The sequence below is a fragment of the Lolium rigidum genome, chromosome 2 (genome assembly GCF_022539505.1).
Source record: "Lolium rigidum isolate FL_2022 chromosome 2, APGP_CSIRO_Lrig_0.1, whole genome shotgun sequence".
Taxonomy (NCBI): Eukaryota; Viridiplantae; Streptophyta; class Magnoliopsida; order Poales; family Poaceae; genus Lolium; species Lolium rigidum.
Window position 1 is genome coordinate 200,920,531 of NC_061509.1, and position 16,123 is coordinate 200,936,653.

Here is a 16,123-nt window from a genome sequence, read left to right on the forward strand (position 1 = left end):
CCGTCCAACTCTTCCAACATATATGCATTACCTTTCAAGGCCTGAACGACCTTGTACGGACCGTGCCAATTAGGAGACCACTTGCCATATGCCTTGTCTCTAGTTCCTAACGGCAACCTGACTTCCCATACCAGATCACCAACTCGAAACTCCTTTGGTCTAACCTTCTTATTGTAGGCACGAGCTACCCTGGCTTTATTCTCCTTAATCTTCTCCAATGACCAAAGCCTAAGTTCTGTCGCGTCCTCAATAGCGTCACTCATCAAAGCTGCATACTCTTCCGCTGTCGAGATCATTCCGAAACGTGACACGTCTTGATCCAGCCGTAATTTCCCAAGGTAATACGGCTTCCTGTCCATAGACAAGCTGGTACGGCGAAGTCTTTATAGCTCCATGGCATGACATGCGGTAGGCCCATAATGCTTCTGACAACTTCTCGTGCCAATCCCTAGGGTTCTCGTCAATCTTTCTCTTGATCAACTTGATTAAGCTCTGATTGGACGCTTCAGCTTGCCCATTAGCCTGAGCATAGTACGGAGATGATCGGATCGGTTTAATCCCCATGTCATCGCGAGAATTTCACGAATTCTTTAGAAACAAAGACCGAACCCCCATCGGTCGTGATAGTTTGGGGAATCCCGAACCTATGGATTACGTGTTCTTTCACAAACTTGATCACATCTTCCGATTTCACCTTCTTCATGGGGACGGCTTCCACCCACTTGGTGAAGTAATCTGTGATGGCCAAAATCCATTCATGTTTTTTACTCGACGCCGGATGGATTTTGCCGATCATGTCCATGCCCCACCCTCGGAACGGCCAAGGCTTGATGATAGGGTTCATCGGCGATCTTGGTACCATCTCGAATTTTCCCGAACATCCGGCATGCTTGGCACCCCTTGTAATAATTGAAGCGAGTCTTCAAGCATGGTGGGCCAATAAAACCACGAGCGTCGATCGGCCACTTCATCTTATGAGCCGGCGATGAGTTCCACGGGCGCCTTCATGCACCTCATGTAAGAGCCGATTAGACTCGGTTGGTCCCGAGCACTTGAGTAGTAACCCTTCCAACGTCCCGTAGAACATATCGTCTCCTATGAGGACAAACTTCATGGCTTTGTATCTTATCCGCTTGGGTGCCCCCGAGCCGAATCCTTTAAGTAATTGAGGATTTCGGTTCTCCAATCATCCTGCTCCGGGAATTGCACCTGGACCTGCGACCCTTCAGGGGGTATCCATATAGCCTGACGCCATCTGCGCGAGATTGTTGGCCTCGGTGTTACGGGCTCTTGGGACCCAATTAAAATTGATGTACCGAAGCTGTGTCATCAACTCGCGGCATTCCATCCGGTATGGGAAAAGCGGTTCACTTTCGCACTTGTACTCATCCGTGAGCTGGTTAATCACCAACTTGGAGTCTCCAAAAAGCTCTACTGCTTCTGCCCCGGCTTCTAATAGCAATTCCATCCCTTTACGTACCGCCTCATACTCTGCCGCATTGTTAGTGCACGGGGTAGATAATCTGATGGAGAATGAGTACTCTGCCCCCCGAGGCGACACGAGCAGAATACCGATGCCACAACCCTTGTCGCAAACCGATCCATCGAAAAACACAGCCCATGCACGTATGGATAGTGCTGCTATATTGGTACTGATTCGTTCAGCTATGAGATCGGCTAATGCTTGCCCTTTGATTTGCTTTCGCAGGCTGGTATCGGAGATCGAACTCGACAACGCAAACATCCACTTACCCGGTCGGCCTTTCAACACAGGGGCCGACGAGCATGTGGCTGACGACATCCGAGCTTGCATATGACGAAGATCTCTGCCGTCAAAAGGATGTGATGCGGCTTGGTGCGAGGTAAAGAACGACGAGAGAGCACAATTTCTCGATCTCGGGATACCTTGTCTCTGCGTCCAACATTCTTCTGCTGAGATAGAAGACAACCCTTTCGACGCCCTCGTGGAGTTGCACCACCACCGAGCGATGGACGTGTCGGCCACCGATAGGTAGATGTAGAACGGCTTGTCTTGCCGGGGCGGAACTAGCACGGGCGGCGTCGTCGGATACCTCTTAATTTCATCGAACGCCGTTCGTTCGTCTGCCCCCGGTGAAATTCGTCGTCGGACTTGGTCTTCACCGAGCGCCATAAATGGCTCGATTCGTCCGACAGATTGGAAATGAACCGTCGGACAAAATTGATCTTGCCAATGAGACGTTGGAGCTCCTTCTTTGTGGTGGGCGGCTGCATGGTACGCACCGCCTCTTGACTCTTCGGGCCGATTTCGATCCCCGTTCGTGAACCGGGAAACCTAGGGCCGACCGGCACCGTCACCCGAAGGCACACTTCTTCGGGTTCATTCTCGGTCCGAACTTCAGGAGTTCGGTCTAGGAGCGACGCCGCAAATCATCCAAGTGTCCTTCCATGGAAACGGATTTGACTACGACGTCGTCGATATAGATTTCCACCAACCTACCGATCAAATCGTGAAAAATGTAGTTCATAGCTCGTTGGTACGTTGCACCGGCATTCTTCAACCCAAAGGTCATTACTACATATTCAAACAAGCCTACCGCCCACCGGTACTACGAATGCGGTCTTGTGTATATCTTCCGGAGCCATGAAGATTTGATTGTAGCCGGCGTTGCCATCCATGAAGCTCAACACCTTGTGGCCAGCGGCGCATTGATCAATGTCTCGCTACCGGCATCGGGTACTCGTCCTTGGGGGTGGCTCGTTGTGAGATCTCTGAAATCAATGGCCACACGCCATAGGCCGTCCTTCTTCTCTACAGGTACGATACTGGAGATCCACTCAGCATATCTGCATGGTCTGATAAACCCGGCGGCCAACATCTTCTCAATCTCTTTCTTGACCTCCTCCAGAATTTCGGCCCTCATCTGACGTGCTCGTTGCTGGAACGGCCGGAATCCTTTCTTAAGAGGGAGCCGATGTTCGATGATGCTTCTGTCTAACCCGGGCATCTCTGTGTAGTCCCATGCGAAGCAATCCGGGTATTCTTTCAGCAGAGCAATCATCGGCTCTCAGAGCTGTGGATCCAACTTCTTGCCGATAAAAGTTGGTCGCGGCTTGTCTCCATGGCCGATGTCGATTTCCTCCAGACTCATCGGCCCGAGGTGAACCCATACCCAGACTTTCCGTCTCCTGTGAGGTCGACGCCAAATACTGGGAGAGCGGGTGGCGCGGATAACACGGTCCGATCGCTAGAATCGGCCTCCATCTTGATCATCACTAAGACTTGGTGATAGTGTCGGGGCCGATCGCGCGGGTCGGCTCCTTCTTCATTCTTGCTATGAGAGCAGCTGCCCTCATCACTACCCTTACCGGGGCGGTACCCAAGTTCTACCATGTTGATGCTGAACAAGTGTCCTGGTTGACCCTGGGAACGGATTCTGACCGGAGTGCTTTCCGCCATCTCGGATGTAGATGGCGACGTGGTGGATGTTGAAGGTTGTCCCACCGGGCGTGCCAGAATGTGTTGACGTCAGAAACCCACCGGCGGGTAGAGACGGGCAACACCGTAGAGCCGGGAACAACTAGGGCTGCGGCTGGCCCTAGTCCCTACGAGCGGACGGCCCGCAAAGCCTCCTGGTCGCACGCACCGATGTTTATCACAAGGGCGTGCCACCCGACCTATACACTGGTCGGGAAGGTGTGGATGATGCCTTGCTTAGTTTCCTGCCGGGGCACACACGTAAACGTTAAATACGAGCCTCGATCGGCTCTCGAGGTTATCCCGTGAATCGGCTCAAAGAGTCGATCCACCCATGATTCGGACGAGGTGTCCGAATATATGGTGGTCCTGCTTGATCATGGTAAAGCTAATGAGATCTACGACGATGTGGGGTTTTCACCGCATAATCGGATCATCCTACTCCGAGTTGGGCCTCGCGGCCACGCACGGTGATCGTAAGCCGATCCTAAGCAAGGCCTAAAAACCAACACGAGGTTGATCCTCGGAACATCCTGCTTAGGGCCAACGAACGACACCCTACGTGCCGGCTGGATCCTCCCCCTTCGTAAGGCCTAACTATTGCAGATATTAAACTAATCCTTGTAGAACAAGGAGCAATCGTAACGGATCGGATCTACTAAACTACGATCAAGCGGGAGTGCCGCCCTACGCCTAAGATAGGCGTAGGGCGGCTAGACATGCTAAGGGTTGCACTACGAAAGCATGTAACATGAAGAACAATGCTAACCCTAACATGTCTAAGATAACTACGTTGCTCGCCATCAAAAAGGCTTCGATGCGAGCAACGCGTGAACAACGTAGGCAGGCTTGTGCTTTGCCTAGATCGCGAGATGCGATCTAGGCAACATGGTGCTACACGGTAGAAACCCTCGAGACGAAGGGGTTGGCGATGCGCCGAGATTTGTTTGTGGTTGAACGTTGGTTGTTGTTTATTCCATAAACCCTAGATACATATTTATAGTCCAGCGGACTTTCTAATGTGGGCGTGCACTAAACCGTGCACGAGATAAACTCTAACTTTTAATCTAGATACAATCTACTATAATTAAAGATACATGGGCAATCTGGCCCAACTTCACCGAGCAAGGCCGCTTCAGAGATCTTCTACGCATAATCTTCCAAACCCATCTTGATCGCGGCCCACCTCCTGATTTAGCCAAAATCGGGTGATAACACGTCCATAACCGCGGACACGGCTTATCGATAAGATTTAACCCTGCAGGGGTGCACCAATGTTACCATACACGCATGCTCGAACCCGCTTAATTACGGCGGAGTCTCACAACAAGACCGTTCCTAGATCAACAAGAAAGCCTAGGGGGGTACCCGACTAAGCTACCTGAAACGAAGTTCGGCCATACTCCGATGCGGACTCAGGGTTTGCGACGGCGGCTAGGCGTGCGAACCACACGCTTTCGCTAAACGTCCCGCGGGGTACAGTACAGAATAAACACCCGAAGGCAACAGTAATAAACACCCGAAGGCAACAGTAGGTAAAGCATGGCATACATGGCATAGGCAAATAAAACCAAGGTTGTGGCCCCCTTTTCAACAGACTTGAGAAATGGTAATGGGTGATGGGGGGTCCCGATAAATCCTCCCACGAGTGGTTAGCGCGCTCAGTCTTAGAAACAGATAACAAGAACTCGGGTCCTAGGGGACATTAGCAAGTCAAAGTTCCGATGCTTTCGCAAAGGGGCTCACAGATGCCTCTGCATATTATATCCCTTAGCAATTTTAAGTTGTAGCAAAAGTTATCCACTTCATTTTCGAAAAGGTAGTACATGTGTCAACATCCCAACAAGATATCCCGAACATTTCGAGATATCAACAGAAATCCCTAAACTCGCCTACGACTCGCAAAGCTGGCAAACAACAAACAATAGGTAGGGCGAGGAGGTGTATCTCGGACATATGGGTAACAGGTGGATAGGACACGTGACGCAACAGAATCGCAACATAAGGATAGGAATAGATCAAAAGAGCATGTAAAAGTAAAATGGGTGAAGGGGTGGGCTCGCCTATCAGATCAGAGGTAGAAGCACCGACACGATCCTCCAGGGGGAACTCGTACTCCTGCTCGCATCTTGCTCAGCGTCGGCGTCTACTCGAGAAGAAGCAAATAGCACATACAAGAAAGTATAGCACAAATCAATACAAGTAGATGCAATGCGCAATATGATGCATGATGACATGGCAAGATGATTTGTGCATGGCAAAATTAAGTGGGGTGCTCATAATTCTCATGGAATGATAATCACCCTCACATAACATTTAGTTGTAGTTGCAATTTCAATTATTTCGAACCAGGGATGATGCCAATGATGCATGGGAATGTCAGATTTGAATTCCTCTTATTTTTTCTGATGAGAATGGACATATCATTTGTTGAATTTGGAAATGTAGAATTGAAGTTATGAATTATGCAACATTAATCAAGTTTAGTCCAGATTTGAAATTGACACAATTTTAGTTGTTCAAAAGTTGGAACAAATTACATGGTTGGAAAGAGCATGTTTTTCTGATCGAAATGGATATATGGTTTGTCCAATTTGGATTTGTAAAAGTGCAGTTTTAAAATATTTGAAAAGTATCCAGATTTCAATTTTCAGAAACCAACAAAGAAAAAGAAAAACAAAAAGGTTTGAATTCATGGGAATGTAAGATTTGAATTCCTCTTATTTTTTCTGATGAGAATGGACATATCATTTGTTGAATTTGGAAATGTAGAATTGAAGTTATGAATTATGCAATATTAATCAAGTTTAGTCCAGATTTGAAATTGACACAATTTTAGTTGTTCAAAAGTTGGAACAAATTACATGGTTGGAAAGAGCATGTTTTTCTGATCGAAATGGATATATGGTTTGTCCAATTTGGATTTGTAAAAGTGCAGTTTTAAAATATTTGAAAAGTATCCAGATTTCAATTTTCAGAAACCAACAAAGAAAAAGTATCCACATTTAGTTGTAGTTGCAATTTCAATTATTTCGAACCAGGGATGATGCCAATGATGCATGGGAATGTCAGATTTGAATTCCTCTTATTTTTTCTGATGAGAATGGATATATCATTTGTTGAATTTGGAAATGTAGAATTGAAGTTATGAATTATGCAACATTAATCAAGTTTAGTCCAGATTTGAAATTGACACAATTTTAGTTGTTCAAAAGTTGGAACAAATTACATGGTTGGAAAGAGCATGTTTTTCTGATCGAAATGGATATATGGTTTGTCCAATTTGGATTTGTAAAAGTGCAGTTTTAAAATATTTGAAAAGTATCCAGATTTCAATTTTCAGAAACCAACAAAGAAAAAGAAAAACAAAAAGGTTTGAATTCATGGGAATGTCAGATTTGAATTCCTCTTATTTTTTCTGATGAGAATGGACATATCATTTGTTGAATTTGGAAATGTAGAATTGAAGTTATGAATTATGCAACATTAATCAAGTTTAGTCCAGATTTGAAATTGACACAATTTTAGTTGTTCAAAAGTTGGAACAAATTACATGGTTGGAAAGAGCATGTTTTTCTGATCGAAATGGATATATGGTTTGTCCAATTTGGATTTGTAAAAGTGCAGTTTTAAAATATTTGAAAAGTATCCAGATTTCAATTTTCAGAAACCAACAAAGAAAAAGAAAAACAAAAAGGTTTGGTTAAGTGCGTCCCAGGGGATTCGAACCCAGGGCTTCGCGGTAGAGATCAAGGAAGGTAGCCAGTGGGCTGCTGAGTCGGTTTTGTATGATCACAGGGTTCAGCAAAGGTGTAGTGTCATGCCGCGGTTAACTGAACTTTTGACAGGGAAAACTGAAAGCTGACACCTGCAGACGATTTCGAGCACGGATTTTAAAGCAGCGAGAAACAAGATTCTGGGCGGCCTAAAGAGGAACTATCGACGAGTTGAGTAAGGTGGATGTACCGAGATTCAAAATAGGCAGATTTGACGCGATTTGGTGCACTGTGTCGTCACCGGTGATCATCGGAAGTCGTGACAATGTCACAGCAAAACTGAAACCGAAAAAATGAAATCCGTTTCTGGGCTCGACTTTGATTGAAGATGGCGTCGCCGTTTTTGCTCCGTTTTGGGTGATTCAAAAGCTGAGATGAATCCTGAGATGTTGTGCATCTACTGGAACAAGAATTGCGTGCTCTCATGGCCGGAGTCGCCGGCGGCGAGCGTTGGAAAACGAGACCGGGTCACAGACGAGGAACAGTAAAAACAGAAACTCGTTTTCTGGACCGAAGTTTGCTTGATGATGGCGTCGTGTACAGGCATCGAAACTAGGTGACTCCAAAACGAAAATTGTAGCCCTTCGTCTCAGCTTTCCAACGGTATGAAGAACGCAAGCTGGAGTGGCCTGTGCTGGCGGTGAGATGCGTCGAAAGACGGGGTGCTGTGAGATGAAAAACTGGACGTTTTGTTTCGATTTCGATTCGGTTTTTGCTCAGATCCCTCTCATGATCGACGATGCAGAGGCGTGGGGCATGCAAGGGAGAGGAGGAAGGTTGGCTGCTCACCCTCGGGTGCTCGGTGACGAGAAGGAGGGGCGGAGGAGGTCGCCGGCGACGAGGGAGAAGGGTTGGCCAGGGTAGACGGTGACGTCGGGAAGAAGATGAAGAAGAGCTTGGCGTTTCTGACTCCGTGTCGACGACCAGGATGTAGGGGAGGTCGAGAGGATCCAATTCCCCAGCTCACGTGGGCTCGCCGGAGGCCATGGCGACGGAGGTGCAGGGTAGACGGCGGCGGTAGTTTTGCTCTCGGTAGGTTTCTGGGAGACACGGAGATGGTTGGCGGCGGGATGGAGGAGGCGAGCTAGGGTTTCCTGGGGCGGTGCTGCTGCTTAAAAGAAGAAGAGGAGGACCAGAGGATGGAGGGAGATGGTGGCGTGGAGGAAGGAGCTTGCTTCGTTGCCTGATATGGTGAGATGCTCCGACGTGGAAAGCGAAGGAGAAGAGGTCTTCGCTTACCTCTTCGGGAGGAGAAGGCTGGGCCTCTTGGTGGGCTGCTGTGTGAGAAGGAGAGAAAGGAGATGGGCCTGCCGGCCAAAATAGCTAGGATAGGGTTTAGATTTCTCCTTTATTTAAATTTCTGTTTTCTGATTTTATTTTCTTTTCCAAAACAAAACTGTTTTATGAATTGAGAAGAAGTTGTTGTTTGGAAAAGAGGAGAGAAGAGTATGAGAGAGATCCACCATAACACATATGATGAAGAAAGAAGAAAAAATAAAGAAGGTTGCACATAGGGTTTTGAAAGGAAGATGTGGTTCAATATTTTATGTGCAACATAGATTGGTAGAGTTTAGCAAAATAATCCATTCATAATAGGAGGAGCATCTCCAATGCAAAACAAAGGCTTGCAACAACAAAGGAGAGGAAGAGAGATTATAAGATCCACCAAATTTTGGAAAAATTTGGCATGACCTTTTTGTTTTAGGGTTTAAGAGATGGGGAAAAAGTTGGAGAGCCTTTCTTGGAACATCACAAGAGGAGGGGATGAACCAAGAGAGGGAAAAAGAGAACCAAGAACCAAAGCAATTTGAAAATCAAACAAAACCAAGATGCAATTTTATAAAAGCCAAAGGTGATAATATGCATGAGTGCAACATGATGACATGAGCAAAATGCAAGAAAGGTACAAAGGGTCTATGCATTACTCTTGGGATGTTACACCCCTCTAGGCGACATCCGTGTCCTTTCAATTGGTATCAGAGCAAGGTCTCTCATTCTTAGGCTTCACCGCCTTGAGAGTAAAGATGTCGGTTAGGGGATTAGTGCACAATAACTTATTTATATTTGATGGCACAAATTATGATCTATGGAAAATTGATGTGCTTAATATTTTGCGGCGTATGTCCCCGGACATGGAGCGATTTCTTGACATGGATTTTTCTTCTCCTAAGGATCCTCAAAATTTATCTCTTGAGGAGGAAAAAAACTCTTGTCTCGATGCTCTTGCTTCTCATGTGTTTTCCATTGTTGTGAGCAATGTAGTTACTTCTTCAATCATGCCTTTTGGGAGCGCTCATGAATTTTGGACAAAGCTTCAAGATAAATATGATGTGTCCACTATCATTGAGGATGATTGTTTTGCTTCCACTTCCAGCCGTGATGAGTTCTCATCTTCATCCACTTCACCAAAGTGTGGTAAGACACAAGGTAATGATATGGTGAGTGGTGATGAAAATTGCAATGTTGATATTGAGCTTACTATTGATGATTCTTCATCTATATCTCATTGCAATGGTTCATCTTTGGACTTAAACACATCTAGCAGTAGAAATGATTTACATGCTTGTGTTGATAGTCCTTGCATATCATGTGTAAGTTGCTTGAATAAATCTAATGATGATATGCTTGCTTTGTCTTGTGGCCATGATAAAAATGCTTCTATTTCCTCTAGTTGTTGTGTGACTAACATTGTAGAGGAAACCAAAGATTCTATTGGTCAACACATGATCTTGAAAGGAGCCTCAAGTAACTCCTCATCTTTATCTCACGGTCCTCATATATGCCTTATGGCCAAGAGTTCCACGGTACCTTCTACCATGGAACCTAATATGTCTCGTGGTGATAAGGATGAGGATGAATATGAAGAAGAGGATTGGGTTGTCTCTCTACGCGATAAGGGTGAGAGCGTATTCAAGGTTATTTGCAAAGATAAAATTGCTAGCACTCACTTCTTTGAAATCTTGACTACCGCTATTGAGAGCCAAAAACTTATTTGGATGCATGAGAACACCATTGATAAAAAGGGTGCTCTTGAACGAGAGTATGCCAATGATGTAGCATCCTTAAAGAATGATCTTGAAGAAGAACAAGATACCGTAGCCTCTCTAGAGGAGCAACTTGAAACCCTTGAGGTGTCTCAAAATGAAATATTTGCTAAACTCACTAAAGAAAGAGACCATGCTAAAGCTAAATTAAAATTGCTTAAAAATGAAAAGTCCAAAGTTGGTGTTGGTCATGATAAACTTGTTAAGGATCTAGATGATCTAGACAAGGCCCACAAGGCCTTGGAGAGCGAACACTCTATCCTCACCAAGTCATATGAGCAACTACAAGCTTCATATTTAAAAGAGCATGCTATGTTACCCTCTCTTCTTGATATGTCTTGTGATGATGCTTGTGCTACTAACTCTACTTCTTGTGAAGCATCTATCTTGAAGGAGAATGTTGAGCTAAGGGCTCAACTTGATTTGCTAACTAGCAATTATGGGAAATTGGAAGAAAATCATGGAAAGCTTGCTAGCTCCCATGAGGATCTTCTAGCCTCTCATGATAGGCTAAAGCTAGCTCATGAGGCTATCATATCTAAGGCAACACCTTGTGAGCCTCATGTGGGTACTAGCACTACTACTCAAAATGTTATATTGCCATGTGCTATTCCTAGTAATTCATCCACTCATAATATTGCTAAATCTTGTGATGAATTATCTTCCTTGCCTTCTTGCTCTAACAATGAAGGTTCTACTTCCTCTAGTACTTGTGTTGTTACTAACCATGTAGAGGAAATCAAAGAGCTCAAGGCTCAAGTCACTTCTTTGAAGAATGACTTGGTAAAGAGTCATGAAGGGAAATGCAAACTTGACACGATGTTAAGTGTGCAACAATTCCCCAATGATAAGAGTGGACTTGGATTCAAATCCAACACCAAGAATAAGTCCAACAACAACAACAACAAGAAGAAGGGCCAATTACAAGTCAAAGACCCGGCCAAGATAGTTTGCTTCAAGTGCAAAATTGAAGGGCATCATGTTAGATCTTGCCCTTTGAAGAAGAAGCAAAAAGGGGAGCGGCCTCAAGCTCAAACTCATATTCAACCTCTTCCCTGGTTGTTACCCTCCCAGCCCCAAAGGAAAAGCCCTGATCAATAAAAAAGATGCGTCAATCACGCATCCTAATTGGTGAGCTTATGCCCGCCCAGAGCACTAATACGCTTTCTTTCCTCGAACGATGACCGAAAAACAAATATGACAGATAGGGTACGACATATTGCTTATTCCTGATTGATCTAGTTGACGACAGTTGCCTTGTTGGACCGATTGTGGATTGGAATAGAAGTTTCTTATATAAAGATATTCAAGTTGAAGAAATGTCACTTCCCAAGAAGAATCAAGCCAATGATCCCATTGTGGAGAAATCTAGTGAGAAGAAGGAGAAGAAAAGAACTTGCTACATATGCCGCGAGAAGGGCCACATCTCCTCCTTTTGCACTATTGGTACCTCATCCAACTCTATCACCGTTGATGATGTTTATTCTCTTCGTAAGGATGAGGGTGGCAATGTGTTTGCCAAATTTGTTGGTGCTCAAAGTGGTGTCAAGAAAAGAACCATTTGGGTTGCCAAGCCTATTGTGACTAACCTCTTAGGACCCAACTTAGTTGGGGACCAACAATCCAAAACTTGATCAATAGGTGCTTGTTGGAGGGCATTGGAGACTTGGCTACATCATGAAGAATTAAGGGATCTTCATCATTTATATTATATCAAGCCAAGTCTTTTGATTATCTTGCTACTATCATATATCCAATGTTCCTCCTTGCGGTAACATGTTCTCAACTCATTTATATTGAAAGTTACTCGCCCCTTTGCATGTGTTAGTTTTGTTCCTAACATGTGTTTGTATACGTTGTGCTTCCTAATAGTTTTTCTTGAGAAATCAAGTCTATGCATGTTGGGTTGCACACCATGTATTTGTGTTTGTGTTGGAGCCTCTTTGCATCTTGTTGTTTCTTATATGGCTCTTATGAGCGATTAATGGACAATCCCATTTTGGGGGAGTGATATTCCTTTGGGAATTTCATGATCCTAAACAATGTGTGTACATGAGGAATATCACTTAGAATTGATATTGCGAGATTATCTAGTCGCTATGTGGTATGTCATCTTCATGAGAAATTCAAATTCTAATGTCCATTAATATCTCTACTTGGATCTTATTTGCCTCTTGTGAAAATAAATTCCTTATCACATTATGGGGGAGTAATAAGCTTTGTGCATATTACAAGCCTAGAAAATGTGAACATTTGTGGTTGTGTCACATAGAATTGATACCGTAAATTATCTCTCTCCTATGTGGCATGTTTGCTCAAACAAGCTCCAATTTGCTTAAATGGCTTCATTGCTAATATATTTGTGGATCTTTTTTGTGAAAGTTTTTCTTGGCATGGTTTTTCACAATGTGTCCCTCAATACATTTTTGGAAAACCATATGCTTCAAGTCATACTATTAATTGCTTTGCATGTTGGTATGAATACTATTAATTGCTTTGCATGTTGGTATGAATACTATTAATTGCTTTGCATGTTGGTATGAATACTATTAATTTCTTTGCATGTTGGTATGAATACTATTAATTGCTTTGGATGTTGGCATGACTAATTGAAGCTATCAAGAAACTCTCTTTGCATGATGGTTAACTCTTATCTTTTACCATATGCTTCATTTGGTGTAAATATGATCTTACATATACTTACAAACTACCACCGGGAAATATTTCCTAATACCTTGTGTCCTAGGACAATTGGCAATCTATTATGAGGTAGAAATTTATTAATCATATTTACATTGGCTCGTGTGTTTAAATTATCTTATTTATTGCCATGAATGTGTTGTTCTTTGACTCCCATGTGTCTTCCTTGCATCTTATGGATTTAATTTGTCTTGTCAAACTTTCTTAGCATTTTTAGTAGATATAGGTAGCGTGATGATCCTAGTTTTGTGCATTTTGTATTCATATGCAAAATCCTAGATAATGCACTAATCTTGGGGGAGCTCTCCTATATTTGTTAGAAGGCTTAACATCTCTTGATCATTGTCAACAATTTGGTTTTGGGAGACATAAATTTTCTTTTTTGGTACTTTGTGCCATCATAAAAAGTTTCGAGGGTTTGGTTTATTTGTTGAAACCTTGCTCTCTTGGGAGTTGGTTATCTCATTCCTTTGTGTTTAGGTTTAATTAGCTTCTTATAATGAGATAATTCTTTGGAGTCAATCTTGTGTTGATTTGATTCTTTGATATAATTTGGGCAACCATTGTCTCTTGATTTATTTAGTGTTTTGTCCAAATTGTATCTTCCTTTGGTTCTTGGAAGTATTGTGCATGCATATTTAATATATGTATATCTTATGGCATGTGTTACTTTCTTTGATCTAATATATAGGGTAAACTCCATCAAATCCTAATTTGGCTAAGATGTGCATGAAATTCAATTTCATATCTATATGCACATAGAATTGTGGAGTTTGTCCTATATGTTGTAGTGTGTCTAACTACTTCGGACCCAATTAGTTTGGGGACCATTTTGTACTTACATTTGTGTTAGGTACAATGGATATGCATTGGATGCTTGTCTCACTCTTGGAAAGAAGTGGTGACTCAATGGTAACTTGAGGCAAGCTAGGATGGTCAACGAACACATATCTACTACATCCACACCAATGCTATCTTGGTAACAAGTATCTTCTCATGCATACTTTTCTTGTATCCAACCTTATGGTTGCATCTTGGCATGAATCTCTTGATTTGCAAATGTTGTGCTTCTTGCAAAAGTCTTAATGAAACCTCTTTCACTACAAGAAAAGTTGCCATGGCCGACGAAGTTGAAGTCGCGCCGTGGTTGCTGGTGTACCATGGCCGACGATTTTTGGTCCCTCCGTGGTGCATGTCAAAACTTTTTTTTTTCTCGTTTTTGAGGCCACCTAACCCGACGAAAGCGGCCAAAACGTCGCGTATGGTGGCCCGGGACGTGGTGCATCTCGAAATCTCGGGTTCGCCGGCATAGTCAACGCAAATCCGCACCACCGAGGGATGTAGGGCCCAGATGGCAGCCTCTCTGGCATTGTTTTTTTTCTCGATCGCGCCATCTCGTTCAACGTTCTCCGATCGAGCCGTTTACGATGCGTGATCATGGGTCCCGCATGTCATCCTCTATGAACCAAAATTCTTTCTATTCTTGGATTTTTTTGACCCCTCGATTTCCGGCTACTTCTTTTTCTTTTGACCCCTTGCCGCCTTGGAAACGTTGAGACCGCCGCCGCTAAATGGGACCCGCATGTCATCCTCTATGTGCAATCAACTTTCTTTTCTTGGAGTTTTTTTTGGCACCTCAAATTTGGTCACTTGCCTTTTTCTTTCGATCCCCCGCCGCCTCTCAAACGGTGATACCGCCGTCGCTAACCGGGACCCGCATGTCATCCTCTATGTACTATAAAACTTTCTTTTCTTGAATTATTTTTGGCACCTCATATTTGGTCATTTACCTTTTTCTTTCGATCCCCTGCCGCCTCTCAAACGGTGATACCGCTGTCGCTAAATGGGACCCGCATGTCATCCTCTATGTACTATAAAACTTTCTTTTCTTGAATTATTTTTGGCTCCTCATATTTTTTTCACTTGCCTTTTTCTTTCGATCCCCCGCCGCCTCTCAAACGGTGATACCGCTGCCGCTAACCGGGACCCGCATGTCATCCTCTATGTACTATAAAACTTTCTTTTCTTGAATTACTTTTGGCACCTCATATTTGGTCACTTACCTTTTTCTTTCGATCCCCTCGCCGCCTCTCAAACGGTGATACCGCCGTCGCTAAATGGGACCCGCATGTCATCCTCTATGTACTATAAAACTTTCTTTTCTTGAATTATTTTTGGCTCCTCATATTTTTTCACTTGCCTTTTTCTTTCGATCCCCCGCCTCTCAAACGGTGATACCGCTGCCGCTAAATGGGACCCGCATGTCATCCTCTATGTACTATAAAACTTTCTTTTCTTGAATTATTTTTGGCTCCTCATATTTTTTCAGCTTGCCTTTTTCTTTCGATCTCATGCCACGTTTGAAACGTTGAGGAACCCGCAGCTCATGGGACCCACATGTCAACCTCTATGTACTATAAAAGTTCATTTTCTTGGTTTTTTTTCACCCTCTCGATTTTTGGCAATTTCTTTTTCTTTTGATCCCCCGCCGCCTCTCAAACGGTGATACCGCCGTCGCTAAATGGGACCCGCATGTCATCCTCTATGTACTATAAAACTTTCTTTTCTTGAATTATTTTTGGCTCCTCATATTTGGTCACTTGCCTTTTTCTTTCGATCTCATGCCACGTTTGAAACGTTGAGGAACCTGCTGGCTCATGGGACCCGCATGTCATCCTCTATGTGCTATAAAAGTTTATTTTTTTTTTTTTCACCCTCTGATTTTTGGCTTTTTCCTTTTTCTTTTGATCCCCTGCCGCCTTGGAAACGTTGGGTAAGCTGCTGACTCCTGGGACCCGCATGTCATCCTCTATGTACAATCAACTTTCTTTTTCTTTTGATCTCAAGCCGCATTTGAAACGTTGAGACCGCTCGCCGCTAAATGGGACCCGCATGTCATCCTCTACGTACAATAAAGTTTCTTTTCTTGGATTATCTTTGGCTCCCGATATTTTGTCACTTGCCTTTTTCTTTCGATCTCATGCCGCCTTTGAAACGTTGAGTAAGCTCGCCGGCTCATGGGTCCCGCATGTCATCCTCTACGAACAATAAAAGTTTCCTTTCTTGGAGTTATTTTTTACCCCTAATTTCCGGCTATTTGCCTTTTTCTTTTGATCTCCTGCCCCTCTCGAAACGATGAGGACGTC